Source organism: Capsicum annuum, chromosome 10, assembly GCF_002878395.1.
Source record: "Capsicum annuum cultivar UCD-10X-F1 chromosome 10, UCD10Xv1.1, whole genome shotgun sequence".
Taxonomy (NCBI): Eukaryota; Viridiplantae; Streptophyta; class Magnoliopsida; order Solanales; family Solanaceae; genus Capsicum; species Capsicum annuum.
In genome coordinates this window covers 189,465,805-189,478,481 of record NC_061120.1, presented here as the reverse complement: position 1 = coordinate 189,478,481, position 12,677 = coordinate 189,465,805, and the positions used below count along the sequence as shown (strand labels likewise).

Sequence of the window (12,677 nt, the reverse complement as noted above, 5' to 3'; positions counted from 1 at the left end):
TATGTTCGAAGAAACAACCGAAGTTCGTCAAAATCAAAACATATAGACATTAAGCATCTGGTTATGAAAGAAAGGGTTCAGAGTCGTCTTGTGTCGATTGAGCATGTTAGTACAAACTTGATGATTGTCGATCCGCTCACGAAGGGTTTGCCACCTAAAGTGTTTCATGTGCATGTGGCTCATATGGGTGTTGTCAAACTTGATAATGAACCATTTTAGTGGAAGTTTGTTATTTTATTTATGTTATTGATATGTTAAAGTTTATTTTATGTACAGACTCAAGTTTTATGAAATCTATGAATTTCGTGTGTTTATTGATAATTTTGAAAAATAAATATATTAACTTTCTATTGTTGTATTGCATAAGGTGTAATAAATTAATTTTGGACTATTAAAGCCATAAGGTAGGACTATTTGAAAATAGACATGACTTAGATTATTTTACATGTAATTTTCATATCTGATCTATATCATTGGTATTGCTGATATTTGTGATCATTGATTCTAAAATATATGTGGTCCAAATGGGAGATTGTTAGTAATTTTTATTTTGTGGACTCATATATTAATATATTGTACATAGATATGTTATCTCCAAAGAAGCTCAATTTATGATCTAATAAAGTATTGAAGTATTTGGGCCTACAATGTAAATATCTAATTAGTAGCGTTTTATTTTGAATAGGATAAACCTCATGGGCCTTTTCATAAGTATGATGAAAACTTAATTGAAAAGGTACCTCTTCTAAAGAGACATAATTAAATGGTGCCTTTTAGAAGAGTCAAAATATAAATATCATGTTCCCTAAGTTTGTACAAAATTTTTCTTTCTCTACCCCATCTTAGAAAAGAATATAGAACGCGTATTAAAACTTAGAAGATCATACAATTGATTACCTAAGAAAAGATCTTCAACAAATCAAGTTATTGCAATGCAACAAGGTTAGTGTTTCTACCGTTCTTTTGTATTTATATCTTTGTCTAGTAATTTACAAGATTATATTGGGCGAACCCTTTAAAGTTTTCCAACAGGAAGAGGAACCTGAAAAGTTTAAGGGCCTTGCATTTTTCTAAGGAATGAAAACTCAATATATATTCAATTACAAACAGAAACAATCAAACCATATCTCATCCTGTAAATGAAGTGAATAACTAATTAAACCGAAGGGTACTAGAATTACAACTAACCTGATTTAAGTTAATTCATAAAAACACTCCAATTGCAAACTCGAAAAAGAAAACGTTCATGATATGGCATATACAGACGCACACCTCTTCATCAAAAAGAGGATTTGCTTCCATAGAAGAGTTGCTTTTCTTGGGTGTAGGCTAGTAATTTTTGAATTGAGGTAAGTCAATGAAGTGTATGATTCGTAACTGAGGGAGTTCAATGTCCTCAACAATGTCATTGCAAAAGTGAGTGAAGACATTTCAGAAATTGAAGGTGCATCTCATATAAATTGGGGAACTTGATTACCTGGACCATATTCCTTCCAGTTTGTTATTTATCCTCCAATCGATCTCCTCTTCATCATCATCAGGGAAAGCTTTTGTCAGGTCTTCAAGTTTTGACAAATTCCTAGCCAAGGACAGACAAAAGTGATACTGTTGCCTATCACACTCTGTTGTGTCCACCCTTTCAAGTTTAGGGAACAGAATACTAATGTGACAACAGATCCTCAGTAAATGTGTCAACGAGAACAGATCACATGTAACAAGACGTCCAAGTTTCACAAAGAATTCTAATAGAGGTGGATCACAACATATCTCTTTGATAAGGATTCCAACTTCTTCAAGGTGGAGGAACTACAATGTTCTAAGGTTGTGTATATAGTTCCTCTAATCGAACTAGTCTTCATAGGACTACTGCTGAAATCCTTTTTAAGTTCTACTTCCTTATTCCTAAATTCTTAACATAATAAGATTGGTCAATTTTCCTATCTCCGGGGGCAGCACCTTCAAATGAGAATCTCTAATGCTGAGAATTTATACAATGACAAGTTAGCCAATATAGTGTCATCCAACCTTAAAACAATCAGAAATAGCATCCTCAGATTTGACAACTATCTAACAAGGGCGGGAAAAGCAGAATGGGGTACCCATATCTGGGTCCCTCAAACTTGAAACATTCTGACATTGAGATTGAGTTTATACTCATTTCAACAAAAAAGTCATCCAGTAATTTGAATGGCTTTTCATAGAGTGTTAACATTAGAAACTCAAGTCTTGGGGCAAAAATCTTGCTTTAGGAAGCTCATCAAGTCTTTTTGCTACAATTGAGATGTGAGTGCATTGTTTGTAAGTTCTTCTTGGAAACTCTTTAGAGTTTTATATTATGACAAACAATAAAGACATACTTGCCCACAGACCCAATTGATATAGCCACATCACGAACCACATCATGCATTTTTAGCATAACCTTCGAGGATGCCTTGGTATAACAAGAAACTATCTTTCAATGTTTCTAATAGATGACACCCCTTTTCTTGCTTATTCTAAATCTTAAATTTCCAAAAAGATGGCCAGCCCCATTCCATACTAAGTAATTCTTCAGGACAAATATCACTATATTCCTCGAATAAGGAACATAGCAAAAAGAAGAACCTAACATCATAACTTTCCAAGTAATCATAGCTTAGCTTTAGAGATTGATAAACTTTCATGCGCACTCCAGGATGATTTTTGATACAGATATTTGTAATTGTTTAAGGGCATCCTCCCATGAAGGCTTGCTTTTACACTTTAGAGCTCATGTAATTGTAATAACAGAACTGGAAGTCCATTGCATTCTTTCACAACAGCTTTTGCTGTGTAAGAAAGACTGTTAAATGAATTACCAGCTTTCTTCCTAAATAGAATCCACTTCTCATTTTCATATAAGGCTCCAATTCCATGATCTTTTGAGCCTCCATCATTTTAACAACATTTCGGAGATGTGTTCTCAATGTCACTTTGCACCGATGATTGTGGTTGCTACCACTGAGATTCTTAGTTAATTTAGATCAAGAGCCTCCCAAACATCATCCAAAATTACAAGGACAACAAGGTCCTGACCTATTAACCTTGAACACAAATGATATCACGACTCCACAAATTGTCCACTTCTAACCTCAAACCCATTCCTACTGCAATCTCACCCTAAATTCTTTTCAAGTCTGGTTTCTGAGTGATAGTTACCATGACAACCTCATCGAACAACCTTTCTTGTTTCACCCTTTGACTGATTTCCTCAACCAGTGTTGTCTTTCCAACACTACCCATAACATATACCCCAATTATAACAACACACTCACCTCTCAAAGCTTCCATGACCTTTTTCATACTTCTGGATTCAAACTCCTCGTCACTATAACTAGGTATAGGTTCAATTTTTGGCTGCAGGTGGTGCAACATAGGAGAAATCAACATAATCTTTGCCTTCAGTTTGAAGATCGATCACATCCAGTGCAATTCTCTTAGGTCTCTTACTCAGCAAGAATCGTGACTTCAAATTTGGACGCCTACCATATAAACAACCACTTTCAACCTCAAGTTTACCTCGCAATACACCTGCCACATCTGCAGTAGTCGTATCAATGTTAGTCAACCAAGCCTCAACGTTATATGAAATGATTTGTAAGTTTCTCCTGACAACCTCCACTCCTGTGGGCACTCCAGTTCAAGTTTGAAAAGTCTACCGAAAGCAAACATAAGACTAAAAAATAATTTGATTGTAAAATTAGATAAATTTGTTATATTTTTGTAAATATTTGATCAAGAATAGTCATTGGTATCTCCAACAAAGAAAGAACAAAAATTGGGCCAAGTTGGGCAGGTTAAGCAATGACTTGTTTAATAATTCAGCCCATTTTGACCCACCTAAGCTCTCCCAAACCGTTCATTTGCACCCCTAAAGGATACTAATTTAGAGGTTCTATTTCGTATGGAATCTTAGTTTTCATGCATATCGAGATACCGAGATACCCTTTTAGTAGCTGGTTTAACTAAAGAAATCTCACCAAGTAGAAAATAATAAAATCACATCAACACTAAGTAATCTTCAGGGTGTAATTGGAAACATTTTAACAACTTCAAGTCTTGGAACTTCCTTCAGGGTACAGTTTGCAGCACAAAATGTTTCCATAATGCCAAAAAAAACGTGGGCCAAGTGGATGGGGTAACAAAATCAATATTCAGGTAAGCAATAAAAACGGAACGGCCAGATGCCTAAGCTTCAAAAAAGTTATGATGTTTCTTGCTACCTGAAGTTATATGGCTTTTACAAGAAAGTAAGCTTTTGAAGGATCGTCACACACAAACACGTACTATTTTTAAAGAGAGCAATATCGTGAATGCGAAAATCCAATGAAAAGTACAAAAAACAAAACATTTCGAACCTAATTTCAAAAGTACAATGAGTTAAAGTCTAAATATTACAGATTAAACTCATCAGGTCTAAATATTGGATCAGCCTCTGGTTATAAACATAAGAAAAGATCCTCTCTTCGACCAATCAACCAACGTTACACTATATATATATATATATATATTGTCCTAGTTCATTGACTAAGTTATCTTCTTTTGATTCTGAAGAATCAGATTTAGGATTATCTTTATCATTTATATCAATACTTATTATTGAGTATATACTTTCTGTATCTGACATGTATTCGTCTACACTTAGTAAAGTTTCTTGAAAGTCTTCTATTAGTTGAGAATTTCTAGTTCTATTATTATTTCTTTTAGGACATACATTAGCTAAATGGTCTATGCTTCCACAAGTATAGCATTCTAATTTATTTTTATAGTTTCTATCATTTCTATATTTCTTAACATGTCTATCTCTATTTAACCACGGTTTTTTAGCTTTTGATTTTCTTAAGAAGTATTGTTTACGACTATATGATTTCTGATTATGTTTCTTCTTATATTTTCTATATTGTTTCTGATCATAACTCTGGGTTGTGTATATAACAGATTTACAGAAATTTATTTCATTTCTTTTTAATAGTTTTTGTATTTGTATGTTTGTACATTTTTCTGTTAGTATATCCATTATATGTTGTGTTCTATGCCCTATTGTCCATTTTAGATTTGGGTTGGCTACTACACCATCTCTTTTATACCATCTATCTTCTATTTCTCTTCCTAAAGCTCCAGGTAATTTATTGAATACTTTTTTGCCTAATTCTTCATTAAAAGTGTTTCCGCTGACAGTGTAATAATAAAAATAGTCTTGTAGAAATTTCTTTATATATACCCAATGTGAAATACTTAATTGTCTAGTTTTATTAATGCTTCTTTTTGTAGTGCTAATAATCCACTGTTTGAATCTTTTCCAATTAATAACATATACATTTTGTTTGTGAAATTATAGGGGTTTGGTCCCATACTTAATAAAACCTGGAAATCATATGGGCAATTTGTTTTAAAACTTTCCCATATGGCTTTTGCAGATTTCCCAAAAAGGTTTTCAAATATTTATACATTGTTTTCGTATCTGTTTCTGTATAATGTCTTAAGTAATCTGCTGCTACTATTTCTTTCCATAAATTTATCACTGTATCCCACATTTGTGGGTCATGTGCTGCTATATTTAGAATTTTACCTTTACTACCTCCTTGTAGTTTAATTGGTTCTTCTATTGACATTCTCTTACCTGTTGGTATCTCCTCTAAGTTCTCTCTCTATATCTACACCATTACATGTATCACTTGCTCAAACTATGACATAAAATACATCATCGTGGCATCAAGTAATAGAAACTTTCAGTAAGTTGAGAAAACGATAAAGGGAATTGGACATAAAATATAAGAAATGGAATAATAAGAAGTAGCTTCTTTTCCCTCAGCTCCAGTCTATACCAGTTCTTTGTGACCATTCTAGATTCTTCGCGGTAAGGTGTCAGAGATACCATATTTATCACCTTTGCAGCAAGTCATCCTTCCTCATGTACTTGTTGGATACAAGATAGAGCTCTAATTGGCTACTATACGAAATATCTCGCATTGTCCATTTGCAGGGTCATGAGAAACGTGCAACTCCACGGAAGAGAAAAATCCAGGCTGCAAAAAGTTTTCTTTGACTATTCTCAGAAAAATCCAGGCCACATAAATTTTCTTTGACTGCTCTTCTTAGCTTATTGACATGAAACAAGTTGGGTATTCAACTTTTGTAATATCTCATCATTGTTGGGTTCGAAATCTAGAGGGCGTCAGCGGAAGTTATTAGTTTGCAAATCATAGAGATGATAAATCAGATGACAAAAAAAATAATACTAAAAAGATATATTATTAATATGGTTTGGTCGAACTACCTATATATAAAAAACCTTATATTGAAAAACATAAAACCTATTGGGAGAAAATCTCTTCCTAAACAAAAACTCTTTAATAACTATATTGTGGATGCAATTGTGTATGGTATGAGAAGGTGTATTTTCTATTTACAGAGGTCCAAAACCATTCCTCCGAGAAAGAGGTTTGCCAAATATGGAAAAGTTTTATATTTTCATTTAAGGAAAAATAAAAGTAATTATGGTTACTTTTATTTTCCTTGTCAAACTTAATTTTGGTAAGAAAATTAGGGCAAAAATCCTAACAAATCTCCTATTTTTGGCTTGATTTTCTGGCAAAATATTCTTGATCCTCCTTCTTCATACGATCTTCATCTATCAACGATCTTCATATATCACTGCTGTTTACCATGATTAAAAGTTGATATGGGCTGAAAATTGAAGCCCTATACGTTAAAAATAAAAACATGGGTTGATATTATTGGAGCCATATATTATAAGTAAACAGAGTTGAAAGTGGAGCTTTGTGCATTGAAAGTGAGCACAGATTAAGAGTGGAGCTCATGCGTTAAAAGTAAATGCACGAGTTGAAAGAAGCCCAAGCATAAAAGTCAGCAAAGGTTGAAAGTTGGAGCCCATAAACATGGGTTGAAAATTGATTTTGGTTTTAAAGATGGATTAGCAGCAGGATTGTTGAAAATATGATGGACAATCGTCTTCACATGTAGTTTTTGGACATATATCTTCATTATCATTAAATTTATTGCAACTTTAACCTTAAAATATCCTCAATCGAATCATCTGATCTTTGAACCATAGACTCTGACACCACTTGTTGGGTTAGAAATCGAGAGGGCGTAATGCGGAAGCTATTAATTTGCAAATCATAGAGATGATAAATCAGATGACAAAGAAAACAATACTAAAAATATATATTATTAATATGGTTTGGTCAAACGACCTACATATAAATAACCTATATTGAAAAACATAAAACCTATTGGGAGAAAATCTCTCCCTAAACAAAAACTCTTTAATGACTACATTGTAGATGTTATTGTGTATGGTATGAGAAGGGGTGTTTTCTATTTACAAAGGTCCAAAATCATTCCTCCAAGAAAGAGATTTGCCAAATATGAAAAAATTTTATATTTTCATTTAAGGGAAAATAAAAGTAATTATGGTTACTTTTATTTTCTTTCTAAGAAAAAGTAAAACTTAATTTTGGTAGGAAAATCAGGGCAAAAACCTTAACAAGAATCACTTCAATCCAGGTGCCCAGTAAAATGAACGATGAACTTCTTAAAAGTACCGACTGCTCTTTATCTATGTTTGTTGATATCCTTCAAAAGTGTCATTACACCCGTGTTGAATCCTAAAAAATGTATTAGTAGGGTCCAGCACGGGTGCGACATTATTTTTGGAGAATCTGAGCAACATAGCTTTTAAGTACCTTGTAATCGAATGGAAGAAATTGTCTTATTCCAATAGATAAGCAATAAATAAATACATTACATTAGGTGCTAACTAAGAAAAAAAATAAAGAAGGATTCCCATAAATCGGCTACGTCAATGTGCCTATGTAGATTATTAGAAGAGAAGTCCATATACATTTGTAACAGTACATCTCAAGCTGGAGCATTGATATTGATCATGCTTCAGAGAAATCTATATACATTTTGTAATACTACCCCTCGAGCATAGATATTGATCAGGTCCAGCTTGTTATAAAGGAAATGAACTTGAGTTTCATTTAATGCCTTTGTGAGAAAATTTACTAGTTGCTCTCCTATCTTAACGTAGCCCGAGGAAATCAAGTTTTTCTAAATTTTTTAACGAATAAAATGACAGTCAATGTCAATATATTTAATTCTTTCACGATACGCTTGATTTGATGCAGTATGTTAAAGAGAAGCTTGATTATCATACAAAAATTTTCATGGCGCCTGATGTTTCAACCCGATTTCAGTTAACAAATGATTTACCCATATAATCTCATCTGTAAAGTGTGACATAGTTGATAATTATATACTCATTCTGCACTGGATTGAGATACAATAATTTATTTTTTAATCTTCCACAATACCAAGTTCTTTCCAACAAAGATACAATAACAAGTAATAAATCTTCTATAAATCTTAGATTCAGCCCAGTCAGCATTTGCAAAACACTTAACACAAGTATGCTTGTGATTACAATACAATATGTCAAGTTCAAAGGCTTCTTTCAAGTAACATAGAATATGTTCCAAAGTTGCCCAATGTTTAACCATAGGCACAGAATGAATTGACTAACATTACTTATCACAAAGCAATATTTAGATGAGTCACAGAGTTTCATTTTCTAGCTAACCCTTGTATCTCTATAGATCATGTTGAAATGTAGGGGTTCACCATCACTGAGGGACCAGGTCCTTAAAGTTAATAAGGAACAGTAAAATAGGAATGAAAAGTAAAAATCAACATAAATGATTTTTATGTTGAAACCTCTTTACTCAAGGGAGAAAAATCACGACCTGTCCTCATAGACTTTCTCATGCTCCACTATAATTAAATCAACGCTGATTAAAGACGCAAATGGACTTAACTCTAAGTTCTAAGAATTATAATAACTCTATTATAAACCTTCACCAGACAACTCTTTCAAAAATTCCTCCAAGTTGACTAACTTTAGCCAACACAGCTTAGGTAACTCTATCCAAGAAAAACTCAAAGATAAAGAGAAAACTTTACTCATAACACTGGAGTAAATCAGTTTCTAGGAAATGACTCAAGAATAATAAATTTAAGAGCAATGAAAATTCCAGATCTTAAGCCCAAAAGGTTTTTGCCGCCTCCATGAAAAATATCATATTGCAAAAACCCATTTACCATGTTACTCCTTTTTTTATATAAAGGAGTGTAGGAATCTTGATAGGAATTTTATTGGACCAGGTGTCTATTATTTTATATTGTGCACCTGCACAGTAATTATGCTATAGGACAAAACTATGCACAGTGCGACAGTGTACAACTGTCCTTCAGCAAAGCATACAATGGACCTAGTCCCTAAATATTTCTTAGTCATTATAAAAATATAGAACAATAATTTTTTTCTTTTTGATGATGACAAATTGAATTCATTAATGTGCACTCAACTCCCCTTTTGTTTCAACATATCTTCAAGAATTCAAGATCCATTTTAAATTTTTCTTATCAACAACACTTCTTATCCACCAGTTCCCCTATCAATAACATCAATACTCTACGGTACTGAAGAAAAGGTCCCCACTTCTTATGCCCTACCTAGTGAAATCATTTTCACCCTTTTGGCATCATAAAAAGTTAGGATAGTAAATCAAGTTTAACAATTAGCACAATCATGTTAACTCATGGCCACTGGGCAACACTAACATGAATAAACAACTTTATAAAAGAGAGATAGATAATAAACATAAACAAAGGTTTCATTTATATAATAACAGGATATGTACCATACAGTACATTTTACAAAAAAAAAAACCACTGGAACAATTAAAGGCAACTGACTCAAGGGATAAAACAACAGGGGTACTTAAGAAGGTGGAGGTTTTGAGGCAAGGGATCTAAGTAATATCTCTATTTGCACTCTCTATAGAATAAATATGAGAATTTAGAAGCTTCTTAGTGAGGTCTTTTACTTCAACATTTAATTGTTTGACCTCTCTTGTTAAAGCATTAATTTGTGCCCTCAATGCTCCATTTTCAGCCTTCAGTTCCTCTAAAGCACTAGGTCCTTCTGAAGACATCTGTTGATTCCTTAGTATGAGGTGTGTGATCTCAGATTTCCTTGTAGCCGATTGCATGCTCAATTTATTCACTTCTAAACTTAATGTAATAATCAACTCAGCCACTTGGGACATGTCCCCACCTTTCTTTCAACATATTCATTTTTAATTAGTATGTTCAGAGTGAAAATTTGCTTAGAATATCAAGTGTGACCTTCTTACCAACAACTTTAAAGTGATTGAACACTCTATTCAGAAAATACCCATAGGGCATCCCATGATTTTTTTCTTTAACATGTATAATTTTGTACATTTGTTCAATCATCAAGTCTGGCAGACTCACAAGTTCAAACTTGCTTAGATATTCCATTACAAAAAGATCAATTGTAGAAGCTACAATCCTCTTTTTTGACCTAGGCATAACCACCTTGTTCACAAATTTATACACCAATTGGAACTCCCCTTTTAGGAATTTCTTTCTCACACCTACTATAGAAGTTCTACCCACCTTAGAAACAACCTTCATGAACTCCACTGAAGGTTGTTGTTTCTGCACAAATATCACTCTAATAATAGGAATATCTAAAATCTTACCTATAATTTCTTAATCTAAATTCACTTTCTTGCCTTAAACTAAGGCAGACAGAGTCAACCCATCTTCAACAAATTTTATAGCGTAATAAAATTCTTTGACCTTCTTCTCAAACACAGAGGCTACTAGCTCCTCAAAGAGATGTAAATAACCCTGGAGTCTCACATACTACACTAGTTCTACCATTTCAAGTTGTTTAAATATCCTTGAAACAAACACCATTCAAAATAAGACTTTCTGAGACTTTGGTATCTCATTTTTTTCTTTTCTCGATAGATTCTTCCCTTTTTTCTACCTTTTTCCTTTTTTAAGACACTTTCTCCTTCTTCTTCTGACAAGTTCTTCTCCACAGTACCAGGTTCTTCAGGCATTTTCCTTTTTACTGCAATATATTTCTTTGGGTTATCAGACAATGGTTTTGTTTAGGAGGACCTGATCATTCTTCTTTCATAAACTTCCTTTCTCTTCTTCTTAGTTTACACAGCAACATCAGCATCAACTTCTTCCTTTCCTTCTTCCACATCAACTTCTTTCATATTTTCTTCATCACCATGGTTTTCTTTTTTAGCCTTCTCCTCTTAGTTGTGGCTGATTTGCTTGCTTTCATAACATCTCCCATCAATTTCTTTTCCACACTTCCAGTGGTGTAAGTTTTTACCACTTTCTCAGGTTACCCAGTTTTTCCTTTCTCTTTACTCCCTCTTTGATTTTGTATTGCCCATCTTAGGTCGTCTACATCCTCCCCCTCCTCATTATCCCTCATAGGATGTTGCACAAATATATCAAGATGCTCAATGCGAGTGGGGAGTAAGGATTCCTTAAATAGATTTTCCTCCAACTTACCAGTTCTCTCTCTTTGAGCACTAGCCAACAGAGTAAGACAACCAGCCATCTAATCTTCTCATGCTAATACACTACTAGATGAGTTTGAGTTTTCAACAAGAAGATCCTCCTTAAACAACTAAGAAAAAATGAGATTGGACTTTAAGAATGTAGGAGAACCTAGTCCTTCAAGTTTTCAACGAGAAGATCCTCCCCAAACAACTGAGAAAAAATAGGATTAGACTTTAAGAATGTGGGAGAACCTAGTTCTTTTGGGATTTTCTGAGAGGGTGTCTACTTTTGGTGTTTCTGAGGGAGTAACAATTGTAGGGAATTAGTTTCTATTGGTGAACTAAAAGCCTCACTAGTGTCAACAACAATGTCCCTTTATGGGTTTGGTTCTACGATTTCAAAGGTTTCCTCTATGGTGAAATCCACCATGAGCACATATGATGAAGAGGGAATAAGGAGTGGGTTTAAAGTGAAAGGTGTGGGGGAATGGATGATTGTTGATTCTTTTGACGGGTTTAAAGGAGAAGCTTTGTTAGCTATTTTAGGTTTTAAGGAAGGAAACTTTGAAAATAAGAAAGGAATTATGAAGAGGTGAGAGAAATTTTTATGCTAGAGTTTTAGAGATAATTTAGGATATAATGAGTAAAAAAGGGGATTTGATTTGGTTTTAAAGAGTTAAAGAGGTGCAACATTTGAACTTAAAGGACACGAGACGTGTCTGGTCCCAATAGGCACACTTTTTTATTTTTTTTAGGCAATTTGACAACTTTCAGACAATCGAAAAAGGACATGTGTTTTTTCCGACAGTCATTTATATAACTTTTATAAAAGACACACATGATACTAACCTGTGGGATGGAGCTGGTTCTCTCCCTTGCTTGAAAGAATTTCTTTATTTGATATTTGTCTTATCATCTCTCCTTCAAGGGTTGCTCACCATTCATGTATACCTACAAAGGTATGGTATTTAGTTAGACCAATTAGCATATATTTAAACAAGGATACTTGCCTCCTAATCATAGCGAAAATTTGAAGAATTTGATCCACTTAGCAGGTTAATTTATCTTAATCAGACCTAGCCTTAGCTTGTTTTTCACAGGGTTCTTATGAAGCGACAACTACATATTTAGCTTCAATAGTAGCTAAAACAGCTAAATTTTTCTTTTTAGAACCCCAAGAATTGAGAGGTGAACTAAGAAAATGATCCATTCCTGAGGTATTTTTTTATCTAC

At 33.6% G+C, this 12,677-nt stretch overlaps 1 pseudogene; it reads right to left on the bottom strand.

Moving 5' to 3' along the window:
- Positions 1 to 388: 388 nt before the first annotated feature.
- On the bottom strand, positions 389 to 3,658 carry LOC107852890 (annotated as a pseudogene).
- Positions 3,659 to 12,677: the final 9,019 nt, after the last annotated feature.